Here is a 6,112-nt window from a genome sequence, read left to right as displayed (position 1 = left end):
CTCCAGTTTAGGGCACATGTCTCAGGGGTTTTTGTTGTTGCTGTTGTTGGGGGGTTCAATTGAGGGCTTTTCTCTGTCTTTTGAGACTGTCTTTGAACTAGCTCTCCTGAACCAGGCTGGTCTCGAACTCACAGAGATCTGCCTGCCTCTGTCACCCTAGTGCTGGGATTAAAGGCAGAGGGAAATGAATCAAGGCATTAACAGAACTCAGAAACTCCTTGAGCTAAGTTGCAAACAACCTTTGACATGCTGTTTGAACAGGCTCAGTGGGAGCAAAACATCTCAGTTTTTTGTTTTGTTGTTTCAAGACAGGGTTTCTCTAACTTTGGAGTCAGGCTTCTGCTCACATGTGCTGGGATTAAAGGCTTGCCCCTCCACTGAGCACCCTATAAGGCACTTTTTAAGATATGCTGTTTATGCTGGAATTCTTGCCTGCCAGAATGACAGATCTTGCTTCTTCTAGGAATAGGGCATATGCTACTTCCCAGTGGTTTTGTGGATTTTTTTTTGTTTTGTTTTGTTTTTGTGGGGGAGGAAGGTGGTAAAATCCTAGTACATTGTCCAGGTTGTCCTGACTGCCTCTTGGGTGCTAACTGTAACAGCCACAATACTGGTCACTTTTTACTTTTGTGCATGCTCACCATTGGGTCTGTGCTTACTCCCCTGTGTCAGGTCACTGCAACCATGTTGGTTCCTGTGATGTATGTCTGGTCTTCATGCTTGGTGGCAGGCTCCTTAACATGCCTGGAGCTGGCAGCGATGTGTGTGTGTGTGTGTGTGTGTGTGTGTGTCTGTGTGTGTGTGTGTGTCTGTGTGTGTGTATTCTTGTAGGTCCTGGAGTTCAAACCAGCTTCTCTCAAGTTGTCACGCTTCTCCAATTGCTTCAATTTCCTGGGCCACACTGTAGCTCTGTCTGCTCTTGAATGACCTGTCTTTGGTTCATGAAGGCACAAGCCACCATGCACAGCCGATGTAAACATTTGTTCAGCCCAGATGTTAACCAATGTCATGCAATCTATATAGCTCCTTAGGAGAGAATAGAGTCCGGGGTTTCATGCATGTTATCTAGGCAGCCAGTCTTCCAGCTGGTCCACATGTCCTGACCTCTCCATGTGTTGAGGCCTCATCTGTGTGGATAGCAGATACAAACAGTGCTGGATCTTTCTAGGTATACTGCCTCTAGAACCTTGGTTTATAGCCCCAGCCCACTTGGGATCTTTGGGCTTCTGTTTGTTCTTGTGTACAGTTTCCCAGTGTGATTACAATGTTGAGTTGTGAATTAGGAAAACAAACAACTTTTTTTTCTTTTTCATTCATTTTTTTCCCCTAACAGGGTTTCTCTGTATCTTTGGTGTCTGTCCTGGAACTAGCTCTTGTAGACCAGGTTGGTCTCTAACTCACAGAGATCTGCCTGCCTCTGCCTCCTGTTTTCTGGTATTAAAGGCGTGTGCCACCTACCCTCGGGTAAACAGACAAATTTCTAAGGAATTGGCTGGGCAGAGAAATATTGGCACGCTTTCATATATCTGTAAGGATTCTAGGTTACCGCTTGAATTGCCTCCGGAAACTGTGCAAATATTTGTGAGTCTAGTGACGCAGAGCAAGCAAAACTAAGAGGTGGAGGACAGCTTGGTCTACAGAGCAAGTTACAGGTCAGCCAAGGCTACAGAAACACCTTGTCTCTAATATAATATCCCCACCTCATCTAAGTAAGTGTCCTCTGCACTTATTTTTATCTGTAGTTTCACACGTTGGCCAGTAGGTGGGAGTCTTGTTACACTGACTGACTGAAATGTCCAGTATTTAGATTTTTGTGGAGTTCCAGGGCAGTCTTGACTGTTACACAGAGAAAAGCAAAAGTCACACACAAAGTAATGTCTCTCAAGTGCTGGATCACAGCTGTCCAAGGGAATAAAAGTCCTGGTGGCCTCCATTCTGATGCCACAGCCCTGCTCAGCACCCAGTATCCAAGTACAGTTTTGTGAGTCGAAGTGCTGCCAGCCTACTGTGGGTCATTATGTTGAGGTCCGTTTCAAACAGCTTTACAAACATGGCACTATCACTATGGTGACTCCAAAGACAGCATCATGGTACCCTGCCTTTTAGTCTGTTTTTCTTTCTTCCTTTCTCTCTCTCTCTCTCTCTCTCTCTCTCTCTCTCTCTCTCTGTCTCTCCTTTTTCAAGATTTATTTATTACTTACACAGCGTTCTGCCTACCTGCCAGAAGAGGGCGCCAGATTGAATTGTAGATGGCTGTGATCCACCATATAGTTGCTGGGAATTGAACTCAGGACTCCTTGAAGAGCTTTCATTGCTCTTAACCTCTGAGCCATCTCTCCAGCCACATAGCCTGTTTTTCAAATATTGTTTTTATTAGTTCTGTGTGCAGTGCTTCCTGCTCTTGCACAGGGCCAGAGTTCAGTTCCACATACAACCATTTTTAACTAGAGCTCCAAGGGATCTGCTGTCCTTTTCTGGCCAATATCAGCTGAATGCATGTGGACAAATACATACATACATACACACACACACAAACACACACACACTTTTTTCAACACAGTTTGCCTCTGTAACGTAGGCTGTCCTGGAACTCAATCTGTAGACCAGGCTTGCATTGAACTGCCAAGATCTGTCTGCCTCTGCCTCCCAAGTGCTGGGATTACAGGGTTGCAACACCAATGCCCAGTCTGCTGCCAGTGTTTTTAACTACTGAGTCATCACTCTAGCCACAACAATACAAATCTCAAGGGCAAGGGTAATGGTGATAACCAAGGAGAAAGGCTTTTTCTGCCATGTTTGGTACCAGGAGAGCAGTGATTTCAAGGTGGCCCCACTTGTAGAAGTACTGTCTTTCAGAACCCAAAGATGGCTGTGCTTCATCTTGACGCAAGGTTAGAGAGTTCAAAAGACTATCTTTAGTCTTTCAAGGTTAAAGTCATAAAGTCTAAGGCATGGTTACTATACGATGTTTTATCTTAGTCTTGAATGTCTTACCTAAATAACCACAGACTTTTTCTTAGGTGTGGTTACTCTTATCCCTCATGGCCCATGAGGAGAAGTAGATTCTCAGGTATCAAATATTTGGTGGATTAATGTAGTGTGTTTGTTCCTTATACATGATAAAGAAGTCTTTTGCCATGTTCCCCTTTTGGTTGGTGTACTTAAGAATGCTGAAGAATAAACTTGGGAAATCCAGTATTCGCACACTGGATTGCCCTCTTGACTGTCCTGGTTCTCTTTTTGTTAAGGGTCTTTGCCTGTCATTTCTCAATCTATTCTTCCCCTCAGGTAAGAACCTGGCAAGTTGGCTGGATCCCATTGAAGCCTAACATGGATTGATTGTCACAACTATGCAATCCAGAAACACAGGTAAATGCAAAAACTTAAACATTAATTTGCAATGTTGGTACTTATAGCTCTGGGGATGCTAGGAAAACAGATACTCTACTGCCAAACCATCCTCCTAGCTCACATTTTCAGGTAGGGCCTTGAACCTGGGATTCTCTTACTTAAGCCTCCTGTGAAGCTGGGATCCAACTTGGGGTTTTGTTTGTGTGTGTGCTTTAGCTCTTAAAACTGTTCACCATAGTGCGCTTTGGAGGCCAGAGATCAACCTGTAGATATTTTCCTTTCCATCCATGAGGTTCCCGATGGTGAAGCCTGTCATCAAGCTTGGCAGTAGATGCTTTAACCTGCTACGCCAGCTCTCCAGCCCGTTAGATTTGTTTTAGGATGAGTATTTTGCATAATGCATGACTGAACCTCATATTGCAGTACCAATGGAGGTCACCAGGTGTGATTTGATCTCCTGGAACTAGAGTTGGAGCCCCTGGAACAGGTTGTGAGCTATAGAGTGGGATCTGGAAACTGGGACCTCTGCCAGAATAACAAGTGCCCTAACCACAGAGCCACCTCTCCAGCCTCCTTACTCCCAATGTTCAGTTTGCTTGTTGGAGACAGGGTCTCTCTGCTGCCTTGGCTGGCATGTAATTGTTATTCCATGTTCATGAGATCTCAAAAAGAGACCACCAATGATCCGACTCACTGATACAAATGCATACCTCAGTTAAAACCGGTTTTTAAAGGAAACAATGGCAGGAAGGGTGGTGTGTGCCTTGGCTGTTAAGGATTGGTTAACAGTAGGTGACTTAGGCAGGGTGGTGTTGGCAACAGTCTTGGCTGGCATGGAGTTTTTAGAGATCTACCTGCCTCTGCCTTTCATGTGCTGGTATCAAACATGTTGCCAACCACTCTGGGCACCAATCTTGAGTGTCTTTAGATATTCATAATTAAAAACCACAGGAAACTCCCAATTGTTTTCTCATTTACAGAGGCAGATAGTATGGTGTGGAAGGCATGTCCAGTGGGTAAATAACAGAATCAGAACTCCCAGATTCCAGCTGAGACTGGTTTCATTTAAAAGAACAAGAGAGGCCTCAGGGGTTGGAACATTGGCTGCTCTTCCAGAGGTCCTGAGTTCAATTCCCAAACACCACAGAGTGCCTCACAACCATCTATAAAAAGATTTGGTGCCCTCTTCTGGTGTGCAGTCATACATGCAGGCAGAATACTGTGTATATAATAAATAAATATTTATAAAAATAAAGCAAAATCCAAGCAATGATGGCCCATGCCTTTTTAATCACAGAACTCAGTAGGCAGAGGCAGGAAGATCGCTGTGAGTTGGAGACCAGCCTGGTCTACAAAACTAGTTCCAGGCCAGCCTCCAAAGCCACAGAGAAACCCTTCCTCGAGGGAAAAAAAAGCAAAAGTACAGGAAGTAAAATTAAACAGAACAGCACTGTTGTGAATCAGGGTGAGTCTGAGAGGATAGCCAGTATAGTAACAGATAACAGAAACCTAATATCCCAATAGCAAGAGCTGGAGATATGGCTCAGTGGTTAAGACTGCTCTTCTAGAGGATACAAGTTTGGTTTAATTGTTTCACAGCATCCTGTAACTAATACTCCTGGGCATCTGATGCCATCTTATGGCCTCTGTGCACACTGCAAGCCCAAATACACATACCCATAGATTAAAAGAAAATGCCCAAATTAATAAATGCTTATTCCCCAAGCAGTTTCTAAACACCCCAAGGTTTTTCACGTGTGTGTGTGTGTGTGTGTGTGTGTGTGTGTGTGTGTGTGTGTGTGTGTGTGTGTGTGTTTGTGTGTGTGTTTGTGTATGCATTTATGTATGTGTATGTTTGTCTAATGGGGTGTTGCTTTTTGTAGGATGGGAGATTCTTTTCTATCTCCACTTATGTGTGGAGCTATGGAAGCAAGTGGTTATCATGGTGGCAGGAGCAGGAACTTGAGATTCCACATTTTCTTTTTTTTTGGATTTTTGAGACAGGGTTTCTCTTTGAACATTTGGTGCCTGTCCTGAAGCTTGCTGTGTAGAGCAGGCTGGCATGGAACTCACAGAGATCCTCCTGCCTCTGCCTCTCGAGTGCTGGGATTAAAGGCTCCAGCCATCACTCCCTGGCTCAGTTATGTTTATGTGTTTCCTGCCTTTAGAATGAAAATAGCCATCTTTGTTTTCTGTGCTGTTTTTTGAAGTAGCATCTCCCATAACCCACGCTGGCCTGATAGTAGCTATAAAGCTGATGCTGGCCTTAAAATTTCTACTTAAGCAGCCAGTGTGTAGTGGTTCATGACTCCATTATCATCCCCACGCTACTCTTGTTGCCCTCCTCCTGAGCAAAACACTCATCACAGCTTCTGGAGTCTGCAGGCCGGATGCCTCAGGCCTTCCCCCAGAAGCCACAGGCCCCTGTCTCCCAAGTCGTTGAAGCTCAGATCCAGTTCTTGGGGACAGGTGTTGACTTGGAGCACATGGGCAATCCCTGCGCATGTGTCTGAGCCAAGCTGGCAAATGCCCAACCTAGAGGATGGGATGGCCAAGGTGAGTTTGTCCCGTGCCTTTTGGTTAGGTCCCCGGGGCTGGGCTTAAATGCCAAATTGGTATGCTGGGTGCAGGGTTATGGCCTTGCCCACCTTTGAGAGAGGCAAGGGGAGAAGGCAGAGAGGAAGGTAAGACAGAAGGCAAGGACCAGGCAGCTCACAATTGGCTGAAACTCCAGTCCTAAGCAATCTAAACTTGTCTTCTG

The sequence above is a fragment of the Cricetulus griseus genome, unplaced genomic scaffold (assembly GCF_003668045.3).
Source record: "Cricetulus griseus strain 17A/GY unplaced genomic scaffold, alternate assembly CriGri-PICRH-1.0 unplaced_scaffold_1, whole genome shotgun sequence".
NCBI lineage: Eukaryota > Metazoa > Chordata > Mammalia > Rodentia > Cricetidae > Cricetulus > Cricetulus griseus.
Note: the sequence above shows the minus strand (reverse complement) of the source record.